Consider the following 17,818-nt stretch of genomic DNA (forward strand, 5'->3'; position numbering starts at 1 on the left):
CATCCATCCGCCGTGAAAGCCTCCTATACTGGGCATCACCCATCCCAGCACCCTCCTGAGCTCTCGAAGAACTAGCCTCACCACGCCCTGGCCTGGCCATAGTAGCACCTCGTGCTGGACGCCCTCCTGGAAGACGATAACCCAGCCCATGCTCCTCAGGCTCCCCACCGGTCCACTCCTGCATCCCATTCAGAGTGCCAGAATCTATCGGAGCTGCTGGTAACTGCAACTGCTCATGAGCCGGCCAGTTCACTCCTACTGCTCGGCATAGCTTTGTAACCGTGGATGCATAAGGGATGTTCATATGCTTTGCTCCCCTCAAAAACTTCAGAATTCCTTGGTAGATAAACTCACCAAGGTCCACATAGTATTCCTCATTCAGAATTCCCCACAACAACTGTGCTCTCTCAACTGTGACCTCGTGTGCATGTGAAGAAGGCAAAATATTAGCACATATAAATGCATTCCATGCACGGGCATACCTGTTCATGGCGATCGCCGGAAAGTGACGATACTCATTATTGGCTGGACTGCGGTTCCAAACTGTGCCCGGTCGACAGAGAGTCGCACAAATCAAATCCAAGTCAAAGTCCTCAGCAGTCTTTTCATTCCAGTTCTCCTCCTCGGGCTTTCTCTCTCGCTGTCCAATCACACGGCGAATCGCCGCAGGATGATAATCAACCGTCAGCCCACGAACTACAGAAAACCCATTCTTTTCAGCCTTCGCGTTCGCGTAGAACTCGCGAACAACACTCATCGGTACTGCTTCGGGTGACTCATAAAAAGCTATCCACCCCTTCTCTGCAATCATGGGTAACAACTCACCATCCCTCCCTGATGGTAAAAACCCCCTCTCCTTCATAATCGGCTTCCCCAACAGCCTAGTGTACTCCTCCTCCGCAGCTCTGTCAGTTAACCGAGGCCTTGCAGCAGTACCCCTTGATGAATCAGCAGTAGGAACTGTGCTGCTGCTGTCAATAGTGCGTGCTCTCTTGGGTGCCATTGATTTGTGAATAAAAGTGTGTAAGAACTGATTTTTGATGTTTATGAGAGGGTTTAAGTGTAGGAAGTTTGTGGGAGATATGTGGGATAGGTGTATGTATATATAGGGTGTGGAGTAGGTTAAATTAGATTAGGAGTGGGGTTGAGGGATAAAATTATGGGGTAATGGGAAAAGAATTCTTGGGTTTATGGGCTGTGATGGGTTTTTGTGTTTTTGTTTTTTTTTTTTTTTTCTGAACTGCAAAAAATTTTCTAGAACTCGACCCCTGCGCGGCCGCTCAGCATTTCTGCGCGGCCGCTCAGCATAGCTGCGCGGGCGCGCAGAGGGTCTCTGCAAAATTTTTTTTTCAGCCCCTGTTTTCTGATTTTTTTGTGTTTTTGGATAGGTTATTAACTTCTAAGGGTTCCTGTAACAACAATTCATGGGTTGCCTCCCACGCAGCGCTTCTTTTTCGTCATTAGCTTGACGTTCCGTACCTTTCTCAAGTAGTCAACAAAATGGCACTAACCACCTCTCGGTTTGCCATGTCCCCATAGTAGTGCTTCAACCGCTGACCGTTAACCTTGAATGCTTGGTCCGAATCATTCTCAAAAATTTCCACCGCTCCATGTGGAAACACAGTTTTGACAATAAAAGGTCCAGACCACCTTGATTTCAACTTCCCAGGAAAAAGTCGGAGCCGAGAGTTGAATAACAGAACTTGTTGCCCTGGCACAAATAACTTAGGATGTAGCTTCCTATCGTGCCACCTCTTCACCTTTTCCTTATACATTTTGTTATTCTCGTACGCTTGAAGTCGAAATTTATCAAGTTCATTAAGCTGAAGCATTCTTTTCTTACCAGCTGCCTCTAAATCCAGGTTCAATTTCTTCAATGCCCAGTAGGCCTTATGCTCAAGCTCCGCCGGTAGATGACATCCCTTACCGTACACCAACTGAAACGGTGACATCCCAAGTGGAGTTTTGTATGCTGTTCTGTAAGCCCAAACAGCTTCATCGAGCTTTAAAGACCAATCCTTCCTTGACGGACAAACAACCTTCTCTAGAATGCGCTTTATCTCTCTGTTAGACACTTCCGCTTGACCATTTGTTTGCGGATGATAGGCAGTAGCTACTCGATGATTCACATTATAACGCCGCATCATAGAAGTGAACTTACGGTTGCAAAAATGCGATCCTTCATCACTTATGATTACCCGAGGTGTTCCAAACCTTGTGAAAATTTGCTTATGAAGAAAATTTAGCACTGCCTTTGCATCATTTGTCGGTAAAGCTTTAACTTCGACCCATTTTGAGACATAATCGACTGCCAGCAAGATGTACTGATTATTGCAAGACGAGATAAAAGGCCCCATGAAATCGATTCCCCATACATCAAAGACCTCGACTTCAAGCATCACATTTAATGGCATCTCATCCTTCCTTGACAAATTTCCCACTCTTTGGCAATGATCACACCTTAAAATAAACTGATGAGCATCCTTGAACAAAGTAGGCCAGAAAAAACCTGCTTAGAGAATACGAGCTGCCGTCTTCTCACCTCCATAGTGTCCACCATAAACCGTGGAATGGCAGTCTCGTAATATCTCCTCCGTCTCACAGAACGGGATACATCTGCTGATGATCTGGTCAGCTCCCTGTCTAAACAAATATGGTTCATCCCACATATACCACTTCACCTCATGCAGAAACTTCTTCTTTTGAGCGGATGTCAAATTAAGCGGCATTATATTGCTGACAAGATAGTTTACAATATCTGCAAACCATGGTTCTTCCTCCTGAATTGCAAATAACTGCTCATCCGGAAAAGATTCATTGATTAACGTCCTATCTTGTGAAGTAGAATCAGGATTCTCCAACCTAGAGAGATGGTCAGCTACTTGATTCTCAGTACCTTTTCTATCTTTGATCTCTAACTCAAATTCTTGAAGTAAAAGCACCCAACGAATGAGTCTCGGCTTCGAATCCTTCTTAGAAACCAGATAGTGAATAGCTGCATGATCAGTGAATACTGTCACTTTCGTACCAAGCAGATAAGATCGAAATTTCTCAAAGCCAAAGACTATAGCCAAAAGCTCCTTCTCAGTAGTGGTGTAGTTCAATTGGGCCCCATTTAAAGTCTTACTCGCATAGTAGACCACATGGAAGAGATTTTTCTTGCGCTGTCCCAGAACTGCACCTACCGCATAGTCACTTGCATCACACATCATCTCAAACGGTTCTGTCCAATCTGGTGCTGTAATAACTGGTGCCGTGATCAAACTCTCCTTGAGAGTCTCGAATGCTGCCAAACATTCATCATCAAATTTAAAAGGCACATCTTTCTCAAGTAAATTGCACAACGGCTTAGATATCTTTGAAAAGTCCTTGATGAATCGCCGATAAAAACCCGCATGACCGAGAAAACTACGGATTCCTTTCACCGAATTGGGTGGGGGAAGATTTTCAATGACTCACACCTTGGCCTTGTCCACCTCCAGACCTTTGCTAGAGACCTTATGCCCAAGGATAATGCCTTCACGCACCATAAAATGACATTTCTCCCAATTAAGTACCAAATTAGTTTCCACGCATCTTTTGAGTACGGCGCGCAGATTATTCAAACATTCATCATATGAGTGTCCAAAGACGGAGAAGTCATCCATGAACACTTCGACGTTATTTCCAATCATGTCAGAGAATATAGCCATCATACATCTCTGAAAGGTGGCCGGGGCGCCACATAACCCAAACGAAACTCTTCGAAAAGCAAATGTGCCAAATGGACAAGTGAAGGTAGTCTTTTCCTGATCCTCTGGTGCAATACAAATCTGATTATACCCGGAATAACCATCCAGAAGACAAAAATACTCATGTCCCGCCAATCTGTCAAGCATTTGATCAATAAATGGAAGAGGGAAGTGATCCTTCCTTGTGGCTTTGTTCAATTTTCTATAATCCATGCATACTCTCCATCCTGTAACTGTTCGAGTAGGGATGAGCTCATTCTTTTCATTTGCGACCACAGTGATACCTACTTTCTTAGGTACACATTGCACGGGGCTCACCCACGAGCTGTCAGAAATAGGATAAATGATGCCTGCATCTAGCCATTTCAGAATTTCTTTCTTCACCACCTCCTTCATGATCGGGTTCAGTCTTCGCTGCTGTTCCACAGTTGGCTTACTTCCTTCCTCTAGCAGAATTTTATGCATACAATATGAAGGACTTATCCCCTTGATGTCTGCTATGGTCCATCCTATAGCCGATTTGAATTCTCTCAAAATCCTTAAGAGCTTGTCTTCCTCACTACCTGAAAGGTCAGCTGAAATAATAACAGGTAACGTAGATGAATCACCTAAAAAAGCATACCTCAAGTGTTCAGGTAATGGTTTAAGCTCCAAGGTAGGTGCTTCCTCTATTGATGGTTTGAGCTTCCCTTCAGCGTTCTTGAGGTCAGAAGTACCAAGAGATTCAAATGGTATATCCAGCTTTCGCTTCCAGGGAGAAGCGTTCAGATATTGTAATTGCTCGTTGCTATCTTCATCATCACTGTCAAATTCCCCCACTAAGGCCTTTTCCAATGCATCAGACATTAGCATGTGCTCGAGTTCCGAAGTAACCGCAGAATCAATCACATCCACTTTTAAGCACTCCTCATCTTCTGTCGGGAATTTCATTGCCTTGAATACGTTGAAGGTCACATCCTGATCTTGGACCCGCATAGTAAGTTCCCCTTTTTGCACATCTATCAAGGTACGGCCAGTAGCCAAGAAAGGCCTCCCCAAGATTATGGGAATCTTCTTATCTTCCTCAAAATCCAGAATAACAAAATCTGCAGGAAAGAAGAGCTTATCCACCTTGACAAGCACATCCTCAACTATGCCCCTTGGGTAAGTAATGGAACGGTCAGCCAATTGTAGCGACATGTATGTGGGTTTTGGATCAGGCAGATCCAGCTTTTTAAAGATCGACAAGGGCATCAGATTAATGCTTGCTCCCAAATCACAAAGGCACTTGTCAAAAGTTAGATTGCCAATGGTGCAAGGAATGGTGAAGCTTCCTGGATCTTTCAGTTTTGGTGGTAACTTTTGTTGCTGAACCGCGCTGCATTCTTCCGTGAGAGCAACGGTTTCAAGGTCATCCAGTTTCACCTTCCTTGAAAGAATAGTCTTCATAAACTTCACATAACTAGGCATTTGTTCTAGAGCCTCAGCGAAAGGTATATTGATGTGAAGTTTCTTGAACACCTCCAGAAACTTCCCGAACTGTCTATCCAGCTTTTGTTGCTGCAATCTCTTAGGAAAAGGTGGTGGAGGATAGAGCTGTTTCTCCCCTGTATTAGCCTCAGGCAGAGTGTGTTCAACAGTAGTCTTCCTTGGTTCCGCCGCTTTCTCCTTTTGCTTAAATTCTTCATCTCTAACTTCAGCTTCGACTTCTTTTGCCTTTTCAGCATCAGCTACTTTTCCAGACCTTAAGGTAATAGCCTTGACTTGCTCTTTAGCTTCCTTCCTGCCTGGTACTTCCGTGTCACTGGGAAGAGTGCCAGGTTGACGATTGAGCACTGCATTGGCTAATTGACCGATTTGATTTTCCAAGGTCTTGATAGAAACCGCCTGACTCTTGCACAACAGCTTAAGTTCCTCAAAATCAGCACTAGTAGGTGCAGCTGCACTTCCCTGTTGAGGATATGATTGCCTTGTAGCATACTGCTGTGGTTGCTGGAATCCAGGTGGGTTAAACTGTTTACTCACTCCTTGCTGATATGGTGGCTGAATAGCATTCTGATTATTCCCCCAGCTGAAATTTGGATGATTTCTGTTGTTAGGATGATAGGTCGCTGGCACAGGCTGCTGTTATCGCTGATAATTATTCACATATTGAACAGATTCGTTGACAAGAGAACACTGATCCGTAGCATGAGAACCTGCACAAAGCTCACAAACCATAGCTATTTGATTAACTCCATACGTAGCCAAAGAATCAACCTTCATTGATAGCGCTTGGAGCTGGGCTGCAATAGCGGTGGCTGCATCAACTTCCAGAATACCTGCGACCTTGCCTGACGTCATCCACTGAGTTGGGTTTTGATGCTCATTTGCAGCCATTGTCTCGATAAGATTGTACGCCTCAGTATAGCTTTTAGCCCATAAGGCGCCTCCAGCTGCTGCATCGAGCATGGGCCGAGATTGGGCCCCCAAACCATTATAAAAACCAGTGATTACCATCCAATCCGGCATTCCATGATGTGGACATTTTCTCAACATTTCCTTGTAGCGTTCCCAAGCCTCGCACATAGATTCTGTAGGTTGCTGCGCAAACTGAGTAAGAGCACTCCTCATAGCAGCAGTCTTTGCCATTGGATAAAACTTCACCAGAAACTTTTGCGCAAGATCTTGCCACGTAGTGATGGACCCAGCTGGTTCAGAATGTAACCAGTCTTTAGCTTTATCCCTCAGTGAGAATGGGAAAAGCCTCAACTTGATAGCCTCATCAGTCACGCCATTATACTTAAAAGTGCTGCAGATCTCGACAAAATTCCTTATGTGCATGTTGGGGTCTTCAGTTGCCGCTCCTCCAAAAGAAACAGAATTCTGCACCATCTGAATAGTGCCCGACTTGATTTTAAAGGTGTTAGCTTGAATAGCCGGATGAAGGATGCTTGACTGAATGTCATCAATTTTAGGCCGAGAAAAATCCATAAGAGCTGGATCAGCTTGAACAATATGATCTCCCATGTTTACTGGTTCTTTCTGCTCAGTTCCTGAATCCGAATCCTCAAAATCTAACTTCTCCGGTGTATCAAGAACTTCGTCTTTCTCCTCAGCTGTATCTAAGGTCCTCTTGCGAGCACGAGAACGAGTTTGCATAAACGCTTGCTAAAGTACCTGAAACACAACCGAAAAGAGTAATTAACTACTACGTCCTAATCACTGAGTCCTAATGACCAATGATGGTAAGTACATATGCTAAACAAATACGCCGAGTCCCCGGCAGCGGCGCCAAAAACTTGGTAGGGCGAAATCATGCACTAATATTCACGCAAGTATACGCGTTCGCAAGTAATATAGAATACTTTCTAGTTCGTTCCCTCAGAGACTCGGACTAATTTATTGTCTAATTTAACTCACTCACCAATGTATGACTACTTCTCAATGTTAAGATAATAACACTTAAAATTGTTGATTAAATATTAACTATAATTAACTACTTAATTAACCACTTAACTAACACTTCAATTTATCAATAATAAAACACTCATGAGATCACAACTTCATTATTACTTCCTTCTATAGCCATAGTTATTACCTTTAGCATGTGACAATGATGATATTAATCGAATAACACGAAACTGATAAAAGCCAACTTTCATTGTACTAATACCATTCTACCAAATATCCACAATTAAGATAGAAGTTGAATAGACATCAATTATGTTGAGTTCCTATATGTCTACAGAAATTGACAACACAACGATTTAAGCACAAGTTATTCCTTTTTGATTACATAGGGCAAATAAAACTGTTAGAGTTACCCACTAATCATGCACAACGTACATGAACCTATGCTAGCATGGCAAGTTCTAAATCTCAAGATCCACCGTCGCTTCACAAGAGATTAACACCCTATCTTATATGTTCGCGACGCACATAAGATGAATACGCACAACCAATACTAGATATCATGCAATCATCACATACTAAAGTATTAAACAATTAACTAAAGAATTCCATAATAAATCCGTTGCAACCCCATGATCACGATTAGCCCATAATAGAACTTATCGCCATCATGGGTTCATATGAAATCATGATAAACAAACACAAGAAAATAATAACTAAACTGATTATATTAAAACAGAGTACGTCACAAGAGTAAATAAGTCAAAGCAAGAAAACTAGCATCCAACGTTACAACGAAACAAGAATCACAAGAATATAAGCTTCCTCTTCGTTGCTGTGTGCTAAATCGGTCTTCTTCCTTATCTCCTTCGCTTCTTGCAAAACACAATCTAAAACATAATCTCCTCTTAATTCTCTGTGAAAAACGTCTCAAATCTACCTATATAATAGTCCCATAAAACTCAGATTACATAGAAGTTGGAAGCCAAACAGAAGTAGAAGTCTAAAATAATATATCTTTTTCCCCGACCCTGCGCGGCCGCTCAGCATTTCTGCGCGGGCGCGCAAGGCTGCTGCGCGGCCGCTCAGCATTGCTGCGCGGGCGCGCAGGACCCTTCTGGAAAAATTCCATGTTTGCTCCGTTTCTTCGCCGTAATCTGCCCGTTCTTTTCCTCTCGCAAAGGTGAACACATGCCAAGGCTTATTCTTGATGATTCCTCCTCCAAAATGCAACTAATACCCTGAAATGCATAAACACTAGAAAAACGCATCAAATACACAAAATACTTGATTTCAAGACACCAATTTAAGCCATTTTAAGACGTTCTAAGTGGTATAAAATGCCACTTATCAGCGGGCAATGATATAAATGGAAACTTCAAATCACGAATACAGTAAAAGGGTGTCGTGATGATTTGTCAATCAAATAGTTTCAAGATGAAAGTAAGCAGCTAACGAAAGTGTTAACACAGTAAGAAGTCTTCTGGAAACAAAGACCAAAGCAATTATAGTTGAGGGAAGGGGACTCAAACAGTAAATTCTTTCACGCTTCAACCAAAGCGAGAAAAAGAAATAATCAGATCAACTCTTGCTAAATGAACTTAAAAAGGGTCAAGTAGCTGCATTTCCAAAAGCTTACCTTCAGCCAAGTAAGGGAGTGACATACATCTATTCATCTACCAAAATGTGCAAACACTTTATGATCCCTAAGTACTGTATCATGGGAAATTTCTGATTGATCATGACTCTAGAGACTAATTTGAAGACCAAGAAGAACAAGAGCTTTGAAAATGAAGAGACGATCAAGATTTTGGGCAAATATCTGAAGAATGCTGAAACCATGTTGCCTAGAGCACAAATCAGTACAAAAGATGACTTGGGTGATGATGCAGAAGAAAGATGAGCAAAAATCTTCTGGCTCAAATCCAAGTCAATCAAGCAAAGCAACTGATAGCAAGGTGGATGAAAAAAGGAAGGAAGAAAAGAAATGTAGGGATGATGGAAAGAAGAGGAGAAGAGATGGAGAAGGTGTGACAAAGCAACAGAGTGTCCAAAGAACTCAAATCTCACAAACTCAAATCCCTAAACCTAGCCAAACAAATACTCAACCTATCCTGACCTTAAAGCCTAAATACCTTTATAAAAAAACTGCAAACTCCCTACTCAAAATACCTATCACAGCCAGCCAAGTCTCCTTAAAGAAATTATCAAAGCCACCTTCATTCAAACCTCCAACCAAGACTCACTTCAAAACTACAGAAAGAAAACCAAAGAAAATTCAAGCTAATGCTGGTGCTTTCCGGAATTATTTTGTTCAGGATGACTTTCTACCAGTTTCAAGGAGCATAATAGATAATGATTATCACCAATAACTAGCTGAGGAAATAGTCAAAGTTTGGGTTATTTCTTTGGGAGAAGTCGTAATCTACTACAAGGATGGATCCTTCATTTTTCTGAATAGAGAAGTTATAGAGACATTTTCAACTGTGGAATTGAAGAGGGTGATCGGTTTGATAAAGGCTAAGGATTCAAGTACAAGAATGAGGAGGGTTGTGTTTGCTGAAAGGTTCTGAGAGAGAGGAACATAAGGCATGCTAGGGAAAAGGATGAGAGAGAAGAAAGGGAAAGAAAATATGCCAAGGAAATTGAGATGTTTGAACATAAATTTTATTAACTCAAGGCAAGGGGGTTGAGCAGGGTTTCAAAAGATGGACATTTTCTAAACATCAAGATTGACAAATTCTCAAAATTCAGAATTCATCTTATAAACAATTACTCATTGGAAGAATGACTCAAACTAGTGGAAGCTCTAAGAGGGACTGAAATAATTGAAGAACTTGAAGTTCTAGTCAAAATCAAGGACCTCATTAGAAAAGAGCCTGGTTGTGAGAAATTCCCCTATTTGTAATTTGTGAACTGATGAAAATTATCAATGTATAAAAAAAGTGTATTTGTCATTCTGTTAATTTTATTGTATTTGATTTTAGCTTGGGTTAGTCTTGTTATCAGACATGAATTTCTGATAAGCAATATTCTCACAAATTGGGGGAGATTGTTGTGCAAGACATGCATGTATAATAACAAAACTAAGTCATATTGACATCCCTAAGATTAAGTTGTTTGATAATTAATATTTGTATTCTGTAATTATATTCCTTGAGTCTGTAAAAATATTTAGTAAATTAGACTGGGGGATTATTTTGTGGACAGTTTCAAGCTAAGGAATAAACTCTGGAAGAAGGTCAAGTCATGATCATGCCTCAGAGAAAAGTGTAGCATCTTGGAATTGAATAATATTGTTCTAGGAAAAAAGTTCTAAGTCAAGATATCGACAAGTCACAGAACAAGGGATATCGAGAAGTCCAAAATGACTTGTAGAGAAGTCCCAAGAGATATCGACATGTCATTTTTGCATGTAGAGATCTCAAATATCGAGAAGTCAAATGAAGATGTAGAGAACTGGAGATATCGACAAGTCAATAACTCATGTAGAGATCTCAGAGATATCGACAAGTCAAAATATGTATATAGAGATCTCAGAGATATCGACAAGTCATTTCTACATGTAGAGATCTCAAAGATATCAACAAGTTAATACTTTATGTAGAGAACTCAAGATGTCGACAAGTCAAAAGGCCATATAGAGAACTAGAGATGTCGACGAGTCATTCTGTATGTAGAGAACTAGAGACCTCGATAAGTCATGTAAATATGTCAAGAACTCCAGATATCGATAAGTCATTATACTTATCGACATGTCACTTCTCTACAGAACAAAAATAGATCTCGACATACTATCTCAAATTCAGAATACAAACAAATTCAAGATTATCAGTCAACAAACAATTCATTCACTGAATTTGAAAGACTAAAAAAGCAGTTTGAAGAATACAAGATCAAGGGCCAAGATTCACTGGACAAAGGATGGTCACATACCTCCAAGATTCTACACATATTTGCTAACATCAGAAATGGAAGTAGACAAGGTTGCTTTGAAATATTGTGTTTCTGTGATTTCTGTTAAACATAATATCTCTACAATTCTTAACTTCTTTGTTCAACCATTATCCAAACAGTTTTAAAAGCTAAGTAAAATCCAAGAAATACATTCACTCCCCCCTTTGTGTTATATTTCTTTACATTTAATATCTAACACAGGAGAGTGGCTTACATATGCCCAACTACCAAGAAATGCAGATATTTTCTAATCTCTAATCATTGTGTCATGAAAAACAAGAAGCTGATAATGGTGATTGAGATAACACTGTAAGTTAAGAAAATTGAGCATAATGATGACTTGGAGATGATTAAAATATTAGAGAGATATATCCAGAATGCTGAAATAATACTACCAATGAGTGTTATCAATGAAAAAGATGATGAAAAGGATGATGATGATCAAAAGAAAGATAAACACATATCTTTTGGCTCAAATTCAAGTCAATCTAGCAAAAGCAGTGTGAGTCATAAGGATGCACAGGGTAGCAAGGATGTGAAGAAAATGAGGGATAAGGATGGAGACAAGAAGAAGAGTGGAAAAGATGGGAAGGACAACAAAAAAGCACTAGTAAGCCAAGAAACTACAACTCAACAAACCTCAATCCAAAACCCTAGCCAACCAAAAACTCAAACCGTCCAAACCACCAAGCTTAAACACCTCTACAAACTCACAGCCAACTCTCTACTAAAAATACTTGTCCTAGCCAATCAAAATTCCCTAAAAAAAATAGCCAAAACATCAACATTCGAACCATTAGTCAAAACACACTTCAAGTCCATTGGAAGAAAAATGAAAAAGAGCAAGGTTGAAATGGGAGCATTATGGAATTATTTTAATCAAGATGACTTCTTGCCAATCTCAGAAGAAACCTCGGAAGAAGATTACAATGAGCAATAAGCTAAATTTATAAGTAACATTTCTGTGGATAATTTGGGAGAGGTAAAAATCTACTTTGAAGATGGCCCATTCAACCTTCTCAACAAAGAAGTAATTGAAAATTAATCAATAATGGAACTTAAAAGGGTGATTAGTCTGATGAACAAGAATGACTCACATACTAAGTTGAGAAAGGTAGAGCTGTCTACAAGGCTAAGAGACAGAGCAGAAAGAAGAGCAATGGAGAAGGCTGAAAGAGAAGAAAATGATTTTCGAAAGGCTAAGGAGTTGGAAATATTTGAGAAAAGATCAAATGAGCTGAAAGATAGAGGATTGAGTAGAGTTTCTGAAGATGGTGTATTTCTCAATATCAAGACTCATAAATTCTCAAGATTCAGAGTTAAGTACCTTGAAAGTTACTCAGTAAATGAATGGATAAAGCTTGTGGAAGCACTCAGAGGTATTGATATCATTGAAGAACTAGAATGTCTTATTTGACTCAAGGACTTAATTAGGTCCCAATCTGGTTATGATGAGTTTAGCTAATTCTGTAAACTCAATCTCATTATAACTATTAAGTGACATCCCTGTATAAAATTCTGTATCTTTGTATTTCTGGTTGTCTTTCAAATTTTAGCCTGGGATTAGTTTTATTATCAGACTTGAATTTGTGATAAGTTATCTTCTCACAAATTAGGGGAGATTATTGTGCAAGACATGCCTTAACTAATAAGACTAAGTCAAATTGACAATCCTAAGATTTAGTTGACTTATAATTTTATGTAATATGTAATGATGTCTCTTGAGTCTGTAAAGTTATTTGAATAGACTAGACTAAAGTATTTTTCAGTAAACAGCTTCAAGCGATGAATAAATCTCTGAAAGAAGATCAAGCCTGATTATGCCTCAGAATGAAGATGAACTGCTTGGTGAAGAATAAAGCTGTAGATTGAAAAATATTCTAAGTCAAATATCAAGAAGTCACAGATCAAGTTTGTTAGATATAAGTGCAACACAGAGGGGGGTGAATGTGTTTTCTTGATTTTAGCCTTTTTGCAGTTTGGTTATTGGTGTGTGAACAAAGCAATTTATTTGTAGAGATATTATGTTAGCAAAATTAAAACAACAAGCACAACAAACACAATATTTCAAAACTCACTTAATTTGTATTAATTAAGTTTGTCTTGCTACAAATTCTAAGTTCTTTAAAATAAAAGAACTCAGTTTCTTCCTTGAGAGAATACAAGAAAATCTAAAATTGTTTGATACTTCTAAACTAAGGACCAGTGCATGCTTTATACACTAGCAGCACGGGTTTACAAAACTTGCACTAAAATGTACTTAACTCTTTTCTAAAGCAACCTTTTTCTATTTACATTTCTAGCTTAACAAATCTCTGTAGAATCTTGCAGGTTTGTGACCATCCTTTATCTAGTTAATCTTGGCCCTGATCTTGTATTCTCCCCAGCTACTTTGTAGACTTTTCAATCTAGTTGATAGATCGTTTGTTGACTGATAATCTTGGATCTTGAATTTATTTGCATTCGGTATTTGAGAGGCATGTCGAGATCTCTAGTTTTTTCTATAGAGAAGTGACATCTCGATAAGTATAGTGACTTATCGAGATCTCTGAGTTCACTATAGGTATATTTGACTTATCGAGGTCTCTTGATATTTGCATGCTAATTGACTTCTCGATATATCTGAGATCTTTACATGTAGAATTGACTTGTCGATATCTCAGAATTCTCTATATGCATTTTGACTTGTCGATATCTCTGAGATCTCTAATGATAATTTGACTTGTCGATATCTCCAATCTTCACATCTTTATTTTGACTTGTCAATATCTCTGAGTTCTCTACATGCAGAAATGACTTGTCGGTATCTCCAATGTTCACATCTTCATTTGACTTGTCGATATCTCTGAGACTTCTCTATAAGAGATTTTAGACTTCTTGATAAATCATTCTAGAGTTCTCGAATGACTTCTGACTTGTCGATATCTTGACTTAGAATATTTTTTATAAAACAGATTTATTCAACTCCAAGCTTCTATATCATTTCTCTGAGGCATGATCTATCTTGATCATTTTACAGAGTTTATTCCTTAGGCTTGAACTGTTTATAGAAAAATACTCTAGTCTAATTTTCTAACCATTTTATAGACTCAAGTAATACAATAGAAAATACAAAGTTGATTATCAAACAACTAAATCTTAGGGTTGTCAAATTGACTTAGTCTTATTATTGTATAGGCATGTCTTGCACAATAAAGTTATATTGAGAAGTCTATCGAGAAGTTTAAATTGTCCTGTAGAGAAGTAACCTCACTTGTAGAGAAGTCTTCTTGCTTGTATAGAAGTCATTTTACTTGTAGAGAAGTCAATTTGTCCTATAGAGAAGTGGAGATGCCGATAAGTCAGTTTAGCATGTAGAGAAATGGAGATATCGACAAGTCAAAATACGTGTAGAGAAGTGGAGATATCGACAAGTCAGAATACACGTAGAAAAATGGAGATATCGACAAGTCAAAACACCTATGAAGAAGTGTAGATATCGACAATTCATTATACATGTAGAGAAGTGGAGATATCGAAAAACTATTTACATGTGTAGAGAAGTTAAGATATCGATAAGCCACTCGACATCTCAATATGGACATCTCTGCACAATATAAAGATCTCGATAAAAGCTTCAAGAATTACAGAAAGCATCAACCCTGAAGATTCAAGTTTATCTGCCAATAACATATTTTATCATCAAAATGGAAACTCTACAAATGCAGTTTGAGGAATGCAAGATCAAGGGTCAAGATGAACCACACAAAGGAAGGTCACATACCTAGAAGATTATATGCAGATTTGCTGCACATAAAATAGAAATAGGCAAAAGGACTTTAGAAATTATGTTAGTTTATTTTAGTGTAATCTCTGTAAACTGCGCATGTTGATCTATAAAATATGTCACGGGTCCTTAGTTCAGAAGTAACAAAATAGATCTAGAAATTCTTGTATTCTCTCAAGAAGTAGCTATGTTCTAAAGTTTCAAGAACACTAATCTGTAACACAACTAATTTGATTCTTCATAAAGATCAAGTAAGTTTTGAAAATTGTTTTTTCGTGCTCTTTACAGTCAGTTAATTGTCACTACAAATTTTCATATAGCCTGTTGAGCTCCAAACCTTACAAACACAAAACTTGATTTTCTTGAAAGAAATTTACAAGAAACACACATTGACCCCACCCCTATGTGTGCATTTCATACCTAACAGTCCTCAACGAAGAAAACTAAAAGTATGCAATAGATATCATGAGAGCGTATAAGTCAACCAAAATCAGCAGCGGGCATGGTGTTTAAACACCTGCACGACTTCAACATTGCTTTGTTAGGAAAACAAGCAGGAAGATTGGTAACAAACACGGAGAGTCTGGTGGCGAAGGTGTTCAAGGCAAGATATTATCCTAACAACAATTTTCTATCAGCTATCATGGGTGATAGCCCAAGCTTTCTGTGAAGCAATGTGTTGGAGGCTCAAAATGTTATTAAAGCTGACATTAGATGTCGAGTAGGATCAGGATTATCTGTTAATATTATGGAAGATACATGGTTGACTGATGCATATAGTGCCTTTGTGATTAAAAAATGATGCTCTAAAAGGCATAATTGTCTCAGCTTTGTTTGAAATCGAGGAGAATAACTGGGATGTTGATTTAGTACATAATATGTTCGAGGAACGTGATGCCACCTTAATACTTTTAATTCCACTCGGTAGGAATGAGGGTGATAATTGGTTTTGGAGTAAAGAGAGGAGTAGAGAGATGATGGGGAATTATTCGGTGAAATCAGCCTATGTATGGATACAATCCCAAAAAATCCCATCAAATGTGGCTGATAATGCTCGAGGCTGGAAATAAATGTGGGCGTTGAAAGTCGCACCAAAGGTTAAACATATGCTATGACATGCAGCTACAAGCTGTCACCCTATCAAAGTTCAGCTTTAAACTAAACATATCATCATTTATAACTTGTATCCTCACTATTAGCTGAAAACGGAAACAATTACACACACATTATAAATGTGTACTTTTGCTAGAGAGTGCTAGAATCAGTCACATGATTACAATGGACCTGACTCTCAAACTTGTACATTGTTTCTTGACTGAATGGTGTCATAGTTTGATTCTTGGAATGCAGAGAAATGCCAAGTGACAACAATGCTATGATGGTCAATCTGAAAAGGAAGAAATGAACTAGTGTGGAACCAAAAAGATTTAGAAGCAACAGAGGGGTAGTAGTATTCGCAAGAGTGGCTTTTAACCAATGGTAGAAAGTTCAAGACAAATTGTTTAATAACTTCCGTGGTCTCATGACTAACGAGAATGGAAATGAGCACGAGGATGGAAATGAGCACTAGACGATACCAAAAGAAAACACGGTTAAGATTAATTACGATGATGAAATTTTCAAAGTTTTAAACTCATTTAGCTCTACAATAGTGGTACAAAATAACAAAGGGGAAGTGCTGGAAGCAAAATCTAAGTGATATATGACATCTCCAGAATTATGCAGAAGTGAAGGGAGTACGCGAAGCTCTCAGTTGGACGAAGCAAAAATAGTTATGGGTGTGGTAATTGAGACATACTGTCTAGTGGTGGTGCAAGTATTACGTAGTACCGATGTCTTGTTATCTTATTTTGACAGGATAATTAGTGAATGCAATCTTCTCTTAGAGGAGTTGAGTAGTAGAAATGTTGGTGTCTATTTTGTAAAACGGTCTTCGAATATAGTGGTCGACTTCTTAGCTCGGTCTACTTATTTTTTTATTTTTTTTATTTTTTTATCATAGAAAACCCGCAACCGCTATCCTTTGGGGGCGCACTAGGTATACCCACAAACTTATTTTTCAGCTGATTGTATTTGGCGGGTGAGTGATAATCACCCGGGGTTTATTAATGTATTGATGAAAGATTTGATTTAATGAAATCATTTTCTTTCTTGGCAAAAAAAATCATCACCTGTAATTAATCTGCAACCTTATATATATGTGAGTCACTCTTGCATTTGATCGATCATCCCGAGCCCCTTTTATTAGTTCTCGATATTCTGATGCTTTCTCAAGAACTTTAAATTTAGGAAGGATTTCTCAAATCCCTTCTTTCATTAACACTTCCTCAAGACCAAGATACTCTACATCAGATATACCTAGTACATCTATGGGTGGTGTGGATTATTCTTCCAATATACTTCACCCTTTCTATAAACAAAGTCAATTACCACCAAACCAAAATATGGTTTCCCCTTCATCACCAACATCCCCAACCTTCTATGCTATAACTGAGAATATGGGAATGCCAAGTGAGCTAAATATGATTGAAATAAAATTTTGAATCAATAAAACTTTTCTCCGTGAAGAGTTCTACTCTCCCCAAAATACTGAAAAAGAAATTGGTTTTTTACCAACTTCAAAGAACAAAAGACACAACTTCAAGAAATTTATTATGAATTTCTAAACCAAAACAAAATCTAAATGTTATTCTTTGATTGGTTGAAAATTTACTCCTCTGACCAAAACGTATTCTTCCCATTCATAAATTACCTAAACCCCATCACTTGAAGCATGAACCAAAAACGGAAACAATGTGAAACAAACAGCGGAACTATAGAACGCACCACCACCTTTTAGAAATGTCACACTAACAATTCATAGTGAAAAAATCGAGGCACACCCCATCAAGAGACCAGATGATGACATACTAAAAAATACTAAGAATACGATTCTTGTTGTTAATTACACAAACACCCACCTAAATAGCATAGGAATTCAACTAAACCGAAT

The 17,818-nt window shown here is 38.7% G+C and overlaps 1 non-coding gene across 1 annotated transcript; it reads left to right on the top strand.

Annotated features, from left to right (window-relative positions):
- The first annotated feature begins 6,219 nt into the window (after positions 1 to 6,219).
- LOC141669471 (small nucleolar RNA R71) lies at positions 6,220 to 6,326 on the top strand. The gene has a single exon (XR_012553755.1). It is a non-coding gene; the product is annotated as a small nucleolar RNA R71 (small nucleolar RNA).
- Positions 6,327 to 17,818: the final 11,492 nt, after the last annotated feature.

The sequence above is a fragment of the Apium graveolens genome, chromosome 6, assembly GCF_009905375.1.
Source record: "Apium graveolens cultivar Ventura chromosome 6, ASM990537v1, whole genome shotgun sequence".
Lineage (NCBI taxonomy): Eukaryota > Viridiplantae > Streptophyta > Magnoliopsida > Apiales > Apiaceae > Apium > Apium graveolens.